Source organism: Xenopus laevis, chromosome 8L (genome assembly GCF_017654675.1).
Source record: "Xenopus laevis strain J_2021 chromosome 8L, Xenopus_laevis_v10.1, whole genome shotgun sequence".
Lineage (NCBI taxonomy): Eukaryota > Metazoa > Chordata > Amphibia > Anura > Pipidae > Xenopus > Xenopus laevis.
In genome coordinates this window covers 111603312-111622281 of record NC_054385.1, presented here as the reverse complement: position 1 = coordinate 111622281, position 18970 = coordinate 111603312, and the positions used below count along the sequence as shown (strand labels likewise).

The following is an 18970-nucleotide window of genomic DNA, read 5'->3' as shown; positions in this document are numbered from 1 at the left end:
TTAAAAAACAAGGCCGGGGAGGTGATAATAAGTGGTAAAGTGGAGATTTTGAAAGAGGTGGAAATGTTTTATAGTGATTTATTTTCTGAAAATGAAGAGATGTTTTGATGGAAAATGAATATATTGGTAAGATAGAAGAAAATTTGGATTTGTTGGATAAAAACTTGTTGAGCAGTGATATAAAAAAAGAAGAAATTTTTGAGTGTATTAAAAGCATGAAAAAATCTAAAACACCGGGGAAAGATGGGTTACCAATGGAGTTTTATTGGTTTTTTTGGGACTATATTGGGGACTATTTTTTTGAGGTTTGTAATTTTGTGGTTCAACAGAAAGTTTTACCTGAAACAATGAGGGAGAGTATAATTTGTTTACTTTTTAAGAAAGGTGAAAGGATGGATTTAAAGAATTGGAGGCCTATCTCCCTGTTAAATGTAGATTACAAGATTTTGGCTAAATTGATTGCAAATAGGTTAAGAAAGGTGATTAATAAAATGGTGGGGGAAGAATAGTTCTGTGCAATTCCGGGAAAGCATATTTCTGAAGGTTTAATCGGTTTACGCGATGTGTTATGGTACTGTAAGGATAGGAAACAGTCTGTGGCAGTAGTAGCTTTATTTGAAGAAAATGGGGGTACCAGATAAGATGGTGTCCTGGATAAAATTATTATATTCTGATATTTTTAGTTATGTACAGATAAATGGTGCTTTAACTGAAAAAATAAAGGTAAAGTCAGGAGTGAGACAGGGGTGTCCCCTGTCACCCATTTTATTTGTGTGCGTTATAGAACCTTTGTTAAGAGTTTTAAAAGAGGATAAAGTATTATGTGGGGTTGAAATTCCTGGAGGAAGTGGGAAGGATTTAAGTGTTATGTCATATATGGACGATGTTACTATAATATGTAAATCTCAAGCAGCTCTGAGACGGGCAAAATTACAGGTGGAATGTTTTTGTGTTGCAAGTGGGTTTAAATTAAATTTAGATAAAAGCATGTGTAGAGCTTTTGGCGATTGGAAGGAGTTATATTTGAGTGGGTGGAAAATAACTGAAAATAGTATTGAGATTTTAGGAGTTATTTTTGGGGATGAGTTATGGGGGAAAGAAAGTTGGGAAAAGGTGTTTAAAAAATTGAGAAAAAGTTAAACTTTTGGTCTTTGAGAATTTTGTCCATCGAAGGGAAGATTTTGATAATAAAAGCGGTAATTCTACCGATTCTGCTGTATGTTAGTAATGTTTTTCCGGCGCCGGACAAAAGTTTGAGTAAAATAATAAGATTAATTTTTCAGTTTTTATGGAACTCAAAGTTCGAGAAATTAAAAAGGGAAAAAATTACAAAGTCAAAATTGAATGGAGGGAAAAACTTAATGGATATTGAGAAATTTTTGTCAACTAAATATGTAAGCCAATGAGTTAAATTTAGTGAAAAGGAGAGTATTGCGGGATGTATGGAAATATTTTGCGTAAATATGGTCTGTTTTGTCCTGACCTAAGGAAACCTATTTGTTTTAACCCTCCTTGGTTCTATGTTAGGATAGGTCGGTGTATTAGAAGAAATGAGCTGGAAAGTTTGTCGGTACAGGAGTGGAAATAAAATAAAAAGGTGGTTGAGGGTTTAAAAAAGGGGGAGGAGATGGAGGAAATAGGTGGTTTAATGGAACAACAATGTAAAAGTGTTTGGAGGACCAGTTAACCGACAAAGGGATTTAGCGTGGATGACAGTCCATGAGTGTCTGCCGACTAGATCTTTTCAAGAAAGAAGAAAATAGACAAATAGTGCAGACAGGTAGAGAATGTCTGGCATGTTTTTTGGAGCTGTAATTTTGCAAAACAGGTATGGGGAAGGATGGATAAAATGATAAATGGGATTACGGGAGTATCCTGTTTGAATGTTGAAATGATTTTTTTTGGGTTATGTCGTTTAGAAACAAAGAAAGCAAAATTACTTTGGTTAATAATTAATTGTGTGAAAGTACTCAAAGAATAAAAATGTTGAAATAAAGGTTTGTTTTGATATGATTAAGGGGAAATTGTATTTATATGTTTTGAGTGACAAGAAAAGGTATGGGGAAATAGATGCAGAAGGCATTTGGAAATGGAAAAAATGGAAAAAGTGGTGAAATGTATGTTTTTTTTCATGTAAATTTTTTTTAAGCAAAAATTGTTGTAAATGTTTTGTTAATACTTTGTTATTTTCAATAAATTAAAAAAAAAAAAATCTGTTCTTATCAGTTTAATATCTGATACGTCCCCTATCTGGGGACCATATATTAAATTGATTTTTGGAACAGGGAGATGGAAGAAGAGCTTGCTCTGTCCACTCCACGGATCGACCTGGTATTGCAGTACCTCCAGGACCGGTGCACTTCTCTTACTCAGTTTGAAAAAGCAGAAAAAGAAGCAGCAAACGAGCTGCTGTGGGGAAATGAAAAGCCCAGCAAGCAAAGTTTGGGAGGACAAGCAGTGCAGGAGACAGAGAGCCGTGGAGCAAGGAGAAAGCCGACGGTGGTGCACAATGCGTGGCTGCAGCATGACAGGCCAGCAGAAGCACAAGAGAGAGAGAAAAAGGCAGGCAGGCATTTGGTAGTTGTTGTCTTGTGATCCCGGCTGTGTTCAGCTGTGAGTTGTTGCAGGAACGAGCCGATTGCATCAACGAGCTGGTTGTGGCCGTCACAAAGAGGCGGGGCTATGCAAATAAGGTGTGCCGGGGCAGTCAGGAAGGTGCTGGGAGTCTGCGGGCCTCAGGCCGGCGAGCCCGACGAAGGTCCGAAACAGGGCCTGAGCCAGAAAAGGCCTGGGAGCCCCCGGGGCCGGGCCGACTGGATGTGGTGTTGCCTGGATGTGGTGTGGGCTTGGGCCGGAGGTGTGCTGCCTGCCGGGGCCCAGCCCTCCCTCTCCCCATGGAGGCATGTCTAGCCTGGCTTTGGGCCCGTCTGCGCGCGCGCCTTTCATGTTTCTCTCTTGTATACTCAGGAGACCAAGCTTTTATTTGTCCATCTTTATAATCCTCATGTGCCTCTGGAGGATATTACCCTGTTCCTCAAACGATTCTGTGAGTCTGTTAAATATGTTGGGAAGGCAACTAATGAGCTGGGTACATGGAATGCTCAGCGAAAGTTTGTAGTTGTCTTAAAGTCAGATGACAGTGGGGCTGGGGGTTTATTTTATAGAGACCAGCCAAAATTCTGACGAAAATGTCGTTGTTATGGGCATGTGCAGGATGACTGTAATGTGGAAATTTGCCGTCATTGTGGTTCAAAAGACCACATTACTGCTGGGTGCGCTTCAGAAGTGTTGTGCACCCTTTGTGGTAAAAGTGGGCATGTTTATAAAGCCTGTCCACAGTCGTACGCAAATAGGGCAAGGGTTGGTAAGGCGGTGGCTGAGGCAGGTAAAGGTGGTCCAGTCTCACAGGTAGAGACAGAGGCCAGTGGGGTGAGAGTTCAGCGCAGTAGCGCAAGGGCCACTGTATCTGTTGCTGCTGATGAACCTCAGTCAGAGGGAGAAGGGGTTAAAAATTTGAGGTCTGAGGCTCCTTCAGAAGGTGAGTTTGGAGTCTCTCGGGCCAAAAAAACAAAAAAAGTTGAATCAAGAAAAGTAAGTCTCTAAGCCAAAATATTGATGAATATTCTTCCTCTGGGGAAGGTGGGGTGGGTTCTGAGATGGAGTGTGCATCCAGCACACCTGCTGTTCAGAGGCCAACGCCTAAGCCACCAGATGATTGGGATGGTAGCAATGATTTTTAATTTGCTTTCTTATTCATTTTTCCCTAAAACATGGGTTTTTCCTTTAAAATTGGCTCCCTTAACGTAAGGAGCATAAAAAGTCCTCAAGGGAGAGCTGCTTTTTTCAATTATGTTAAGTTAATTGATTTTCATTTTATATGTTTGCAGGAATGTAATCTTGATTTTATGTCTAATTATGATATGGGATCTTGGTCCATCAATATGGTCTGGTAGTAATGATTGCAAATCATCAGGTATAATTATTTTATTCAAAAACCATGATTTTAAAATACAATCTGTTCATGAAATTGTTCCAGGTAGAGTGGTTTTAGTGAAGTTTGATTTTAGAGGTGAATGTTTTAAAATCATTAATGTATATGCACCCACTTGAGAGACTCACGGGTGGATCTTTTTACTGCTCTTAATTTATTCATGCCTGGGTCTAAACCAATTTTCTTGATGGGTGATTTTAATTGTGTTCTTCCAGGTGAACAAAGGTCTGGTGGGGATGTGAACAGAAGTATGGATAAGTCTGCAAATCTGCTTTATAATATGTTAACAGATCAAGGTCTTGTTGATGTTTGGGGTAAATGCAATAAGGGTGATCCTGGGTTTTCTTGGTCAAATAAAATGGTCAAATCCAGGATTGATTTTATTTTCATCTCAAGCACTTTAAAGGCAAAAAAAATGGTTTTGGTTTCAAATATTTTTTCAGACCATAAATTATTGATTGCAGATGTATTTTATTCCGGAATAAATACATGTAAAAAAAGTTTTTGGAAATTAAATGTGTCCCTTCAGAGTGATGAGCAAATCATTGCAAGGTTTAAAAACAAATATACTGGGTGGAGAAAACAAAAAGCTCCAAATGAAACTTTCTTGGCATGGTGGGAAAAAACAAAAGTTAAAATAAAGAATTTTTTTATAAACTGTGGGAAGGAAAAAGCTAAAGAAAAAAGGATGGTTTATGCAAATTTAAATACAAGACTGCAAGCGTTGTATAAATTAAGGGATGTTGGGATTGAAGTTTCTGAAGATCTCAGTATGGTTAAAAATGAAATAACAAAATTCCTTGACCAAAAAGGGAAAGAAATTATCTTTAATAGTAGAGTCAAGTTCCTGGAGGAAAATGAAAAATATACTCGGTTTTTCTTTAAAAAGGTTAAGTCAGTAAAAGAAGATATTTCATGTTTAAATGGGGAAACCTCAATTGATGGTATTTTAAAAGTGGCTGCTAATTTCTATACTAATTTATTCTGTGAAAAGTCTGTGGATACTGAATTTTTTAATGACAATATTAATAATATAGAATGTGTTTTAGACAATTCTGATCGGGATATTTTGTCTAAGGTTTTTACAGAAAAAGAAGTTTTACAGAAAAAGAAGTTTTAGAAGTGATTAAAAATGCTGCTAAGGGTAAAACACCTGCACTCGATGGAATAGCAAGTGAATTTTATATGGTTTTTTGGGATGTCTTAAAAAATGACTTGCTAAATATTTTTAATGAATGTTTTTATGCTGATATTCTTCCTTTTTCCTGGTGTCAGAGTGTGGTGGTTCTTATTTTTTTAAAAAAAGGGAGTCAGGTCTGATATTAAAAGCTGGCGTCCTATTTCACTTTTAAACACTGATTATAAGGTTTTTGCGAAGCTGTTGACAAATAGATTTAAACTTGTCATTGAAAAATTATAATCAGGTGTGTGGTGTACCAGGGAGGAACGTGTGGGAAAATGTATCCTTGGTGAGAGATATCATATGGTACTCTAAAGAACGGAAACAGAATCCTCACCCTGGATTTTGAAAAAGCATATGACCGAGTTTCACATGCATTTTTATTTGCTGTGTTAAGGAAAATGGGTTTACCAGAATCAATGTTGAGACAAATCAAAGCACTTTATTCTCACACTTTTACTTCTGTGCAAATAAATGGGTATAAGACAACTGAGATCCCTTTGTTGAGTGGGGTTAAGCAGGGGTGTCCGATGTCACCAATTTTGTTTATTTGTGCCCTGGAACCTTTACTTTGTGTTCTGAGGAAAGATAAGTTAGTAAGAGGTGTTCCAGTCCCAGGTAGTGGGGGTACTCAAATAAAGACACTTTCGTACATGGATGATGTTACTATATTTTGTGAAACACCTGCTGTTCTCTGCTATTCAGAGAACTCTTTTAATCACTAAGTTTTTTTGTCAAGGATCTGGTTTTAAACTAAATCTTGAAAAATGTGATTGTTTGGGTGTTTGGGTATTGGTAATTGGGAAAATATTGATTGCAATGTGAAAATCCAAAATCAAAGTGTTAAAATTTTGGGGATTATTTTTGACGTCAAAAATAATGGGCAGAGTAATTGGGGAATTACTCTGCAAAATACAACAAAAACTACAATACTGGACACTGAGAGGGTTATCAATGGAGGGTAAAATCCTGATCATTAAGGCAATACTTTTACCAATGATGTTATATGTGGAATTTTTCCAGACATTGAGAGGTTTTTATATGAAAAGTTCTTTTGTTTTATCTATTCTTGTCTTAAAAAAGGTGGACTTTTATCATGTTTTATCTCTTATTGTGCTGGAGCCTTTTTTTAGAAAATGTAATTTATCTCGTTTTCCTTTAACAATTCCAATTTTATTGAATGTGTCCAATCAGTATCTTCTATTGGAAAAAATCTTCAAAATGTACAATTTGAGTGATGCCCAAGTGGACTTTTTAACCGATCAAAGGAAACTTTCTAACTGGATTCAAGCCAAAGAAGAAATTTTGTTGGTGGACAATAACTCGGAGGTTCAAAGTAAAGAGATTTGGAAAAATGTGGCAGAAAAAAGTATGGACAATTACCAAAAGGATATGGCATGGTCCATTGTTCATAATTGTGTGCCAACAAGATCCTTTCAACACCATAGAGGTTTGGTTACAGATAAAAAATGTCCAAGAGTTAATTGTTTTGGCGAGGAAACTGTTCAACATGTGTTTTGGGATTGTCCTTATGCTAGAACTGTATGGGGGAAAATGTTTGTTCTTTTTAACAAAGTTTTTGATATGGATCTGATTGATATGCATGATGTGTTTTATGGTTCTTTTGTCCACAATGAGAAAAAGAAAAAATTATGTGTTAAAGAATCTTTATGGAAAGTTTGGAACATTATGCTTTTTAAAAGAGATTGTCCAGAAAAATGTGTTGAATTATGTATGGCAAAGATGTATTTATATTTTTTGAGAGATATTAAATATATGGGGAATGTATGTGGGGTTTTAAATGTTGGAAAAGTTTATTGACATAAGGAAAATGTGTGTATTGTTTTTTGTTTGTTTCTATGTCAAATAAAGTTTTCAAAAACAAAAAAAATCTGTTCTTATCAGTTTAATATCTGATACGTCCCCTATCTGGGGACCATATATTAAATGGATTTTTGGAACAGGAAGATGGAAGAAAAGCTTGCTCTGTCCACTCCACGCATCGACCTGGTATTGCAGTACCTCCAGGACCGGTGCACTTCTCTTACTCAGTTTGAAAAAGCAGAAAAAGAAGCAGCAAACGAGCTACGGGGAAATGAAAAGCCCAGAAAGCAAAGTTTGGGAGGACAAGCAGTGCAGGAGACAGAGAGCCGTGGAGCAAGGAGGAAGCCGACGGTGGTGCACAATGCGTGGCTGCAGCATGACAGGCCAGCAGAAGCACAAGAGAGAGAGAAAAAGGCAGGCAGGTAGGCAGGCAGGCAGGCAGGCGGTAGTTGTTGTCTTGTGATCCAGGCTGTGTTCAGCTGTGAGTTGTTGCAGGGCTGACTGGATGTGGTGTTGCCTGGATGTGGTGTGGGCTTGGGCCAGAGGTGTCCTGCCTGCCGGGGCCCAGCCCTCCCTCTCCCCATGGAGGCATGTCTAGCCTGGCTTTGGGCCCGTCTGCGCGCGCGCCTTTCAGGTTATTGCTTCTCGGCCTTTTGGCTGTGACCAAGTGTCGTAGCTGATAGGCTCTTGCGATAAGTACACTTCCTTTCGGCCCTGAGACATCGCCCCTTTAGGGGGGCTTAAGTCTCCCACTGCTATTGGGAGGAGCCTGCAAGTCGTGAGAAGGGATCGCCTCCATGGTTTCTGAAGATTTATAGTCGGAAGATTCCCGTGGTGGTTTTTTCCCTGAAAGACTGCGAGTGGAGATGGCGTTCAGAATGGACGGAGCGGCCGAACCGGCGCGCTATTTGAATACAGTGCGAATTACCTTACCGGAAGAGAAGCATGGCCCAGATGGCATTTGTGTTGTCATGGAAGAGATGATAATGAAGATTGCTGGAATCACTCCAAAGGAAATTTTCAGCATGCCAGAATATCTCCAAAGGAAATTTTCAGCATGCCAGAATATCCCAAAAGAGGTATATATGAAGTAGTTTTCCGAACAAGTGAAACTTACCGAAAATTTCAAAAGATATATAAGGAAAACAAAGAGCGTGAAGTGTTCAAAGAGGTAAAAATGGAGTTCCTGCATTCGGATAGAATGAGAATTGTTACAGTGCAGATGTATAACCCTTATTTTCAAGTGATGGAAGTGGCAAGATACCTGAAGAGATTTGCAGAAGAAGTGGTTTATTTGAAAAATCTGAACAACCGCTTTGGGGTGTGGAATAATAAAAGACTTTTTAGAGTTAAATTTCGGGAGAGTGATGCTCATGAAGATGGAATAATGCATCCTACATCCAACTTTAAAATTGGTTCAGAACGTGTTTTTTTATTTTATTCAGGTATGCCCAAATTTTGCCAAAAGTGCAATGAGTTTGGTCACACTCCTCAGGAGTGTAAATTTGAGGTGCCATTATGTGCAAACTGTGGAAGTGCAGAACATACAACACAGAATTGTATTAAAGAACAGAGGTGCACTTTGTGTGATGAACAAGGACATATATATAGAGATTGTCCTTACAGAGGGTTGGCTTTTTCCGAAGCTGTGAAGAAGAAGAAGAAGAAGAAGGAAGAAAACGAGAGAATAGAAAGAGAAATGAAAAGAAAAGAAAGTGAAGAAATAGCGGAGGAGTTGGAGGAAACAGTAGTGAATATTGAAGAAATGGTGGAGGAGATGGTGGTGAATGTTGAAGAAGAAACAGTGTCAGAGATTAATGTGGTGGAAGAACAGGAGGCAAAGAAGGAACAAGAAAGGATACAAGTGAGTACTTCTTTTGTGGATTTGTCGCTGGGAGATTCATTCCTTTTATCTGGCTTAAGTGGTTTTGAAAAAGAACGTGAAAGTGACAAAGAAGAAAGTGAGGATGAAAGAGCAGATAGTAAAAGACATAGGCCAGATTCAGATTGTGATTCATTAAAAATAATGGAAAAAGGTAAAGATCAAGAAGATTCTGTCAGATGTAGTAGGAGAAGTGGTGTCTAAAAGAAAAAAGACTTTAACAGAAGAAAGATTAAGTCAAACTCCTGTGTTGGAAATGTATGGAGAAAAAAGTGAAGTAGCATTAAGTCAAACTCCTGTGTTGGAATTTTTTGAAGATAAAAGTGATGTGACTTGATGTTAAGTTTGTGGATATGAATCAATGTTTTTCAAGCTTGCCTCCTTAAATGTAAGGAGTTTTAAGGGTAAGACCAGAAGAGTTGTTGTTTTTGATTTTCTGTCTTCTTTGGATCTTGACTTTATTGCCTTACAGGAATGCGGTTTATCGAATGAACTGGATTGTGAAAATGCCAAGAAAGATTGGCAAAACAGAATTTTTTGGTGGTCTTGGAGTTCTGATTCTAAGAATTCAGGTATAGGCTTTTTATTTTGTAAAAATGTGTATGATTTTGTTTCATTATATGTAATTGAACCAGGTAGAGCTTTTTTAGTTAAGGTTGAGTACCAAGGAGTGGTTATAAGATTCCTAAATGTGTATGCCCCGATATGCAAGGAACAAAGAAGTGAGTTGTTCCAAAAACTTTATTATTTTGTATCAAGTGGAGAACCATTAATTATATGTGGGGATTTTAACTGCATTCTAAATAAGAAAGATAGGAAAGGAAGTACAGGCTTAGATGTTTCTTTTGGGATATTGAATAATTTAATTTCAGATTTTTCTTTGTGTGATTTTTGGAATTTGAGCAAAAGTAGGCCAGTGGAAAGCTTTACTTTTGAAAGCAGTAAGTGAAAGTCACGTATTGACTTAGTTTTGGGTAATGATAATTTTTTAGTTGGGAAATTTGAGTTAATACCAAATTTATTTTCTGATCATAAATTAGTCAAAATGTAAAGGAAAAAAATATTAAAACTAAGAAAAGAGACTGGAAATTAAATAGTTTGTTATTAGAAGAAGAAGAAATTGTAGAGTTATTTAAAATCAAATATAAATTATGGCAAAATCAAAAGGGTAGTTTTTCCACCATAACGGTGTGGTGGGAATGGGTTAAAAAAGAAATTAAAAACTTTTTTATAAAAGCAGGTGTTAAAAATAGTATAAAAAAGAAAAAAGTATATAATGATTTAAATATTAGGTTACAAACTATGTTAAAATTTAGAGATAGAGGTATTGATGTAGATGAGGAAATAGATAATATTAGAAAAGACATTAAAAAATGGATTCAAGATAGAGGAAAAGAAATTATTTTTCATTCTAAAGTGAAGGATATAGAAGAAGGTGAACAATGTTCACGGTACTTTTTTAAAAAGAGCTTTACTAAGAGAGTATATATTGATAAAATTGAGGATGAAGATAAAATACAAGATATTTTAGATATTGTTTACAATTTTTATAATAATTTATTTGCAGAGAAAAAATGTGATTTTAAAATAGCTGAGGATTTTATTAATTTAATTGAAAGAAAATTATCTAAAGACGATCAAATATGGTTGGATAGAGAAATTGATTTGCAAGAGGTGAGGTCAGTGGTGGCATCTTTCCCTAGTGGAAAGTGGAAAGTCGCCTGGTTGCGATGGGCTGACTGTAGAATTTTATGTAAAATTTTGGGAGATAATAAAATGTGATTTTTTAGAAATGGTTAAAACAAGTTTTAAAAGTTGGTGATCTTACATCAACTCAAAAAAAGGGAGTGGTAAAAAGGAGATAAAGAAAAAATTAAAAATTACAGAACAATAACATTGTTAAATATGGACTATAAAATTATTGCAAAATTTTTTTCTAGTCGAATGAAAAAAGTAGTAGATAGCATTATAAATCCTGGTCAGGTGTGTGCTATACCAGGAAGATGTTTATGGGAAAATGTATTTATAGTTCGTGATGTTATTGAAGATGTATTACAGAGGAAGTCAGGGGTTATTGAAGATGTATTACAGAGGAAGTCAGGGGTTGCGGTACTATCTCTAGACTTCGAAAAAGCTTATGATAGAGTTAATCATAGTTTTATTTTTAAAGTATTGGAAAAATTTGGTTTTGGTGAAAATTTTATAAAAAATATTCGTGTTTTATATAAGGATGTAACCAGTGAAATTTTAGTTAATGGTTTTAAAATAACGCCAATTGATGTAAAATCAGGAGTAAGGCAAGGGTGCCCCTTGTCTCCTATCTTATTTATATGTTCAATTGAACAATTATTATTATCATTTCAGAAAGATAAAGTAATTAGAGTGGTAGACATCCCTGGAAAAAAAGAAAGTATAAAAGGTTATATGGACGATGTCGTTGTGATGTGTTCAAATAAGGAAGCAATAAATAGGACAATATTATGGACAACGATGTCATTGTGATGTGTTCAAATAAGGAAGCAATAAATAGGACAATATTATGGACAGAGATGTTTAATGGAGCTTCAAGTTTTAAACTGAATATTGATAAATGTGAATGTAATGCATATGGCAAGTGGTTAGATTTAAAGGATTGTAAAGTAAATATTCAAAGAGGGAGTAGTAAAATTTTAGGAGTGGTTTTTTCACAGACTTTATCAGGAGAATTAAATTGGATGGAAATGTTAAATAAAATTAGGAAAAAACTCTTTTTGGAAATTAAGGGATTTGACTATAATAGGAAAAGTTTTGATTATCAAAGCAGTGATTCTACCTATTTTACTAGAGAATTATTTATTTTTATATGGAATTCTAAAATGGAGAAACTTAAAAGAGACATCATGTATAAAGATATAAAAAATGGTGGTAAAGGAATGCCAAATATCAAGAGTTTTTATATTTAAAATATTTAAAATTTATTCTAAAATTAGTTGTGAAGGATAAAGAAGTGAGTTATTTTATAAAATATGGTGCAGGTTTTATATTAAGAGGGTATGGGTGTTTTAAAGGAGAATGAAAGGTTAAAACTAAAAGCCAAAAGGATGAAGGCTTTACGTGGGCAAATAAAAAGTGTAAGTCCCGCATAGATTTAGTTTTGAGTACAGATGATTTTCAAGTAGGATCTTTTAGTTTGATGGAAAATTTATTCTCAGACCATAAGGTAGTTAAAATTGAGGTAGCTCTAAAAGAAGGAGAAGTTAAACGGCAAGTTAGTTGGAAAAAATATAGACCAATTTTCATCGGTGGCAATATGGTGGGATTGGATTAAAAAATAAATAAAACAGTTCTTTATAAATGAAGGGATCAAAAATAGAAAAGATAAAATGCGAGATAATAATTTAAATGTTAGATTGAAAACTATGAAAAAACTTAAGGGAAATGGTTTGGAAGTTGAGGAAGAAATAGAAAGTTTAAATAAAGAGATTAAGCGTTGGATAAATAGAAAAGGTTAAGAAATTATTTTTAACTCTAGGGTTAAAGAAATAGAAGAAGGGGAATTCAAATATTAGATGGAGCTATATTGAGAACTGCATGACGAACGAGTATCATTTGAATTCTATCATATGGTCAGGGAAATGCCAATCAATTAGACGATCTTCGCTGCTCTCCTCGACTCAGCACACCCTATCTATCTGGTATGCAACTAGACAAAAATATAATCTTATGTCGCCCAGATCACTTAACTCGACTTTTCTTGGTAACCCGGAATTTCTGCCAGGGACCCAATCTGATTTTATAGATACGTGGAAAGAAACGGGCGTTACTACAATAGGGGACTTATTGGATCCCTTATCTAAAGAGATTTTAGATTATAACGATCTTCTCCATAAAACATCACAGCGGCCTTTGAAACTTTGAGTTTTTTCAATTGCGGCATTTTGTTAAACCATATAGTGATAGTGCAAAAGTGGCCGGGCGAACGTGTTTTGAATTAATTGCTATGAGAGGTCTTCCACAAAGAGGGCTCATTTCTAAAATATATCAATTGTTAGCCGACCCGCAGGTAGACCCACCTCCTAGACATCCTTATATGGTCAAATGGGATATGCAACTTCCACAACCCCTTTCGGACCACGAATGGGCATCAATTTGGGATAATGCAAAACGTGTCGTCACGTGCTCGAGACAAAAAGAGCACATTTATAAAATTCTTATGTTTTGGTACCTTACTCCTGCCGCTCTTCATGCTTTCTTCCCGGATCACTCTCCACTCTGTTGGCGGAACTGTGGGGACATAGGCACTCTACCACATATATTTTGGACGTGTCCTGTAATACAACCTTTCTGGTCTGAGGTGTCGGGTATCCTGAGTAGAATACTGCAAGAGCCTACACTGGCTGATTTGAGCACTTTTCTGTTAGGTAAACCGTTTCCTAAGGTGCGAAAATCTACCCAGGTTTTAATTAACCATATTCTTACTGCTGCTCGATTATCTATAGCATTTCATTGGAAATCTGCTATCCCCCCGTCCTTAACAGAGTTGAAAAAGAGAGTGGAGACTAACAGAATATTTGAACAGGGTATAGCACTATTACACAACCGGGTTCCCCAATCCTTAACAATATGGTCTCCCTGGGTGTTGTTACATTCTGATGACTGACCTTTGATGGACTGTAATGATGCTTTGTCTTTGTTAGGTCCTTTTTCTTTTACTTGCCTTATGTCATTCTCCCACATGATTGTTTTGCTTTTCTTACATTTATTATTGTTACATTTTTTCTTTTTTCTTTCTGATGGTTGTATGACTCTATTACATTTTGCCTTTGACACAAACTTTGTGATTGTCAATAAAAATCTAAGTTACAAAAAAAAAAAGAAATAGAAGAAGGTGAAAGTTGTACCCGATTCTTCTTTAAAAAGTGTGTGGGGAAAAAATCTTTTATTGATAAAATAGATAACGAAGGAGATATGAAGGGAATTTTAAAAAAGGTTTACGAGTTTTATGATAACTTATTTTCAAAGAGAGAAAGTGAAGATAATGTGGTAAAGGATTTTTTGGGTCTACTAGAGAAACAAATATCAAAGGAAAATAAAGTATGGTTAGATAGAGAAATTATTTTAGAAGAAATTAAAACAGTGATGTTATAGTTTGCAAATGGGAAGTCACCGGGTTGTGATGGACTGTCTGTGGAATTTTATAAAAAGTTTTGGGAATTAATTAAGTATGATGTTTTAGAAATGATAACTTATGTTTTTAAGAAAGGTGAACTAACTTTATCGCGTAACACTTATATATAAGAAAGGTGAGAGAGAAAAAAAAAATTATAAACTATAGGCCCATAACTCTATTGAATGTAGATTATAAAATAATTGCAAAGATTTTAGCGAATAGAATGAAAAATGTGATAGATGAAGTAATTAATCCAGGTCAAGTTTTTGCAATACCTGGGAGAACTATATGGGAAAATGTATTTATTATTAGAGATGTTTTAGATGATGTTTTAAATAGAAACCAGGGTATGGCGTTGCTGTCGCTGGACTTTGAGAAGGCCTATGATAGGGTAAGTCACAATTTTATGTTTCTTGTCTTAAAAAAGTTGGATTTTTCAGAACATTTTATTAATATGGTTAGATTATTGTATAAAAATGTATCAAGTGAAATTTTAATTAATGGTTTTAAAACAAAACCTATTACAGTGCGTTCAGGGGTTAGACAAGGGTGCCTATTGTCGCCAATTTTGTTTGTATGTTCCATTGAACCATTATTGTTGGCTATACACAAAGATAAATTAATTAGAGGTGTTGACATGCCAGGAACAAAGGAAAAGATCAAAACTCTTGGCTATATGGATGATACGGTGATCTTGTGTACAAACAAGGAATCTATTAATAGAGCAATTTTATGGGCAGAATGTTTTTATGATGCAGCGGGCTTTAAGTTAAATTTAGATAAATGTGAATGCAATGTGTATGGCAAATGGGTAGACTTTAGTGATTGTAAAGTGCAAATTAAAAGAGAAAGCACTAAAATTTTAGGAGTAATATTTTCACAGGATTTAAATGGAGAAGCTAGCTGGCAGATGGCATTAGATAAAATAAAGAAAAACTTTTATTATGGAGGTTAAGAGATTTAACAATAACTGGAAAAGTTCTTATCATAAAAGCTGTAATTTTACCAATTTTATTGTATGTTAGTCTAGTATTTTTACCTAATCTGTTATGGTTAAAGAGATTTACAAGAGAGCTGTTTCTATTTATATGGAACTCTAAAATGGAGAAGCTAAAGAGGGAATTTATGCATAAAAGTCCTAAAAATGGTGGAAAATGTTCCTAATTTAAAAGAGTTTTTACAGTTAAAATATATACAGAAATTTACTGTTGTTTAAAAATAAGTTGTTGGATGTTAAGCAATGTAAAATGTTGATTTTGGCTGGAATGTATACATATTATATGAGAGATAAAAAAATAAATAAAGAAAAGGCTCAAAAAGATTGGAATATAGACAATTATCTACAATGATGTTAAAATAAAGAATAAGTGAACATTTACAAAATTCTTTAAAGTATACTGAGTAGATAATAAATAAAAAAAAAAAAATCTGTTCTTATCAGTTTAATATCTGATACGTCCCCTATCTGGGGACCATATATTAAATGGATTTTTGGAACAGGGAGATGGAAGAAGAGCTTGCTCTGTCCACTCCACGCATCGACCTGGTATTGCAGTACCTTCAGGACAGGTACTTCTCTTACTCAGTTTGAAAAAGCAGAAAAAGAAACAAACAAGCTGCGGGGATAAGAAAAGCCCAGCAAGAGCAGGCCAAGCAAGCAAAGTTTGGGAGGACAAGCAGTGCGGAAGAGAGAGTGGCGGAGCAAGGAGGAAGCCGACGGTGGTGCACAATGCCTGGCTGCAGCATGACAGGCCAGCAGACATGACAGGCCAGCAGAAGCACAAGAGAGAAAAAGGCAGGCAGGCAGGCGTTTGGTAGTTGTTGTCGTCGTCTTGTGATCCCGGCTGTGTTCAGCTGTGAGTTGTTGCAGTAACAAGCTGATTGCATCAAGGAGCTGGTTGTGGCCGTCAGAAAGAGGTGGGGCTATGCAAATAAGGTGTGCCGGGGCAGTCGGGAAGGTGCTGGGAGGCTGCGGGCCTCGGGCCGGCGAGCCCCTTGAAGGGCCAAAACAGGGCCGGAGCCAGAGAGGGCCTGGGGCTGGGAGCCCCCGCGGCCAGGCCCACTGGATGTGGTGTTGCCTGGATGTGGTGTGGGCTTGGGCCGGAGGTGTGCTGCCTGCCGGGGCCCAGCCCTCCCTCTCCCCATGGAGGCATCTCTAGCCTGGCTCAGGGGCCGTCTGCGTGCGCCTCTCGAATTATCGCTTCTCGGCCTTTTGGCTGCGATCAAGGCGATGTGAGATGGCGGCGATCGAGGCTCGTCTGTGGAATACTGTTCGTTTTCTGGTGGAGCCAGTTCATAGACGTCGTGTGGATCTGAAATTCTTTGTGGAGACCTTATTGCATGGATTGTTTGATGTGAATCGTGCAGAGATTTTTTGCCTGCAGGACTTTCAAAATCAAGGGATTTACGACCTCACCTTTTACAAGGAAGTGGATTGCCTGAACTTTTTCAAGAGAATTAAGACCTTGCTTGGCGCTCCAGAGATGGAAGGTCCCAAGCTTCCAGATGGAGGAGAAGCCAGTTTTTGTCCATATGTTCAATCCCTTTGCGGATGTTCATGAGGTGATTGCTTTTCTGAAAAGATATTGTTCCTCGGTGCGTGGTGGAACAAGGCAATTCAACAGGTATGACTATTTCAATGGGAAGTTAAAATTCCGGGTCCGTTTAAAGGTTGATGCTGCTGGAGTTGGCGGAGTGATGCATCCCCCAGCAAACTTCTCTTTGGGTGGAAATTGAGGTTTTCTGTCGTATCCTGGTCAGCCTCAGTACTGCAGGGCTTGCTTGCGGTTTGGACATACTAAAGATAATTGCCCTAATGCACCACGTTGCAGGAATTGTGGTGAGGTCGGACATGAGGTGGGACATTGCCCTAAACCGAGAAAATGTGACATCTGTGGTTTGGAGGGGCATTTGTGCAAGGACTGTCCTGAGAAGAAAGGCCGCTTCGAAAATGAGGTGGTGGTACAAAGACCTTATGTTCGTTCCCCTCCTCCTCCAGAGGGACCAGAGGCAGGTTTGTCTCAGGAGGCTAATGTAGTGGGTGAGGCCTCAGTAAGACCTGAGCCTGAGGCAATGGAGGAGCCTGCTGCAGAGGTGGATGCTGGTCCAGTTACTTCTGTGGCTTCTTCTGATGTGGAGGAGCCTGGAGAGATATCTGATGAGGAGCAATCTGGTGGAGATATAGCTGATATTGATGATTCGCCCGTTTTGAGGTGGGATGCGGCTACTGATTCAGAAGACCAGATTTCAGATATGGAAACAGTAACCTCTAAATCAAAACTGAGGTTGGAAAAGGATGACTGTCCGTCTGCGAAAAAGGTGAAAGTGACAGGAGGTATTACACATACACAAAATCCGTTTGATGTCCTCCGGCAGGAAAGTGAAGATGAGGTTGATTCTTCAGTTAATATTGAATCTTTCCCCACCACGGCAGAGTCTTCAGGGGTTCTGTGGTTCCTGGTACTGCTCAACCAAATGACTTTTTGGACAGAGAAGTGGTGAAGGAGTTTGCATCACTGGTGGGCTTTAATGAAAAGTCAAAAGGGCAAGAGAGAGGAAAAGTAGGCAAGAAGAAATGAAGTGTTTTTGTGTTTATTTTTGATTAACTGTTCATTTCTCTTTTTTTCTAGCATATGGCTATAACTGTATCTTCCCTTAATGTGAGGAGTTTCAGATCAAAGGCAAGAAGAACTGCTGTTCTGGACTTTTTGAAATCTCAAAAGGGGGTTATATTTTGTCTTCAGGAGTGTGGGATTAATTTTAGTCCTTCTTTGAGTGAATGGGATGTGGGGCATTCAATTTTGTCACCTTCTGCAGAAAATAAAAATGTGGGGGTGGGAGTTTTGTTTAGAGGAAATAAAATTAAAGTGTTAGGTTATTCTGTGTTGGAACCGGGTAGGTTGGTTTTGGTTAATTTGCAATACGGTAATGTATGTTTTCGATTATTTAATGTTTATGCTCCAACGGATAAAAATGCCAGAATGGATCTTTTTGAGAAACTTATGTTTAATCTTCCGGGGAGAAGTCCTGCTGTGATAGTGGGGGATTTTAATTGTGTCCGGAGTAAAGATGATCGTGAAGGGAGTAAAAAATTTTCTTTCGACATTTCAAGTAAAATCTTAAATAAGTTGATACAAGATTTTCATTTAAAGGATGTTTTTGATATTGCAGGTGATGAAAATGATAAATTTACATGGTACGCAGAAACAGGTTTAGTGAAGTCTAGAATAGATATGATTTTAGTTTCTTCTGCTGTGCAAGTGGGTAATTATATAACTCTGAGTATTGTGTTCTCAGATCACAGATTATTGCAAAGTGATTTTTTGTTTGATAAAAATCAGGTTTTTGGGAAGGGATGTTGGAAATTAAATGTTGGTCTATTGGAAGATGATCAAGTTTGTTTGGACTTTAAAGTATAATATGCATTGTGGCAGAAAAAGAAAAAAGATTTTGAGAATATTTTAGGTTGGTGGGATTGGGTGAAGGGGCGGATTAAAATGTTTTTTCAAGGGAAAAGTATTTTGAAGGCAAAAAATGCTAAAGAAAAGTATGAATCATTTAATTTGCGTTTGCAGTATCTGTATAAATTGAAATTTTTAGGGATAGATGTAACTAAAGAGTTAGTAGAAACTAAAAGAGAAATTAAGAAGTGTGTTGTAGAGAGAGGTAAACAGATTATTTTTCAGGCTAAAGTGGATAATGTAGAAAAGGGGGAGACTTGTTCTAGGTATTTTTTAAAAAAGGCGTTTTCAAATAAGGAATGTTTTTCTTTGTGATTAATTCTGAAGGTCAAGAAATAATGGATAGAGAGGGTGTAATACGAGAAATTGAAAGCTTTTATACAGATTTGTATGCTGAAAAGGAAAGGGAGTTATCTGCCCAAGAAGATATTATTGATTTATTAGATAATGTTTTTGATGAGTCGGACAGAGTCGTGTTAAATAG

General features: G+C 36.8%; 2 non-coding genes and 1 pseudogene across 2 annotated transcripts; all 3 read left to right on the top strand.

Moving 5' to 3' along the window:
- The first annotated feature begins 2175 nt into the window (after window positions 1-2175).
- Window positions 2176-2365, top strand: LOC121397402. The gene has a single exon (XR_005963650.1). It is a non-coding gene; the product is annotated as a U2 spliceosomal RNA (small nuclear RNA).
- Window positions 2366-7010: 4645 nt separating this feature from the next.
- On the top strand, window positions 7011-7215 carry LOC121397413 (annotated as a pseudogene).
- An 8193-nt stretch (window positions 7216-15408) lies between these two features.
- Window positions 15409-15606, top strand: LOC121397424. The gene has a single exon (XR_005963662.1). It is a non-coding gene; the product is annotated as a U2 spliceosomal RNA (small nuclear RNA).
- Window positions 15607-18970: the final 3364 nt, after the last annotated feature.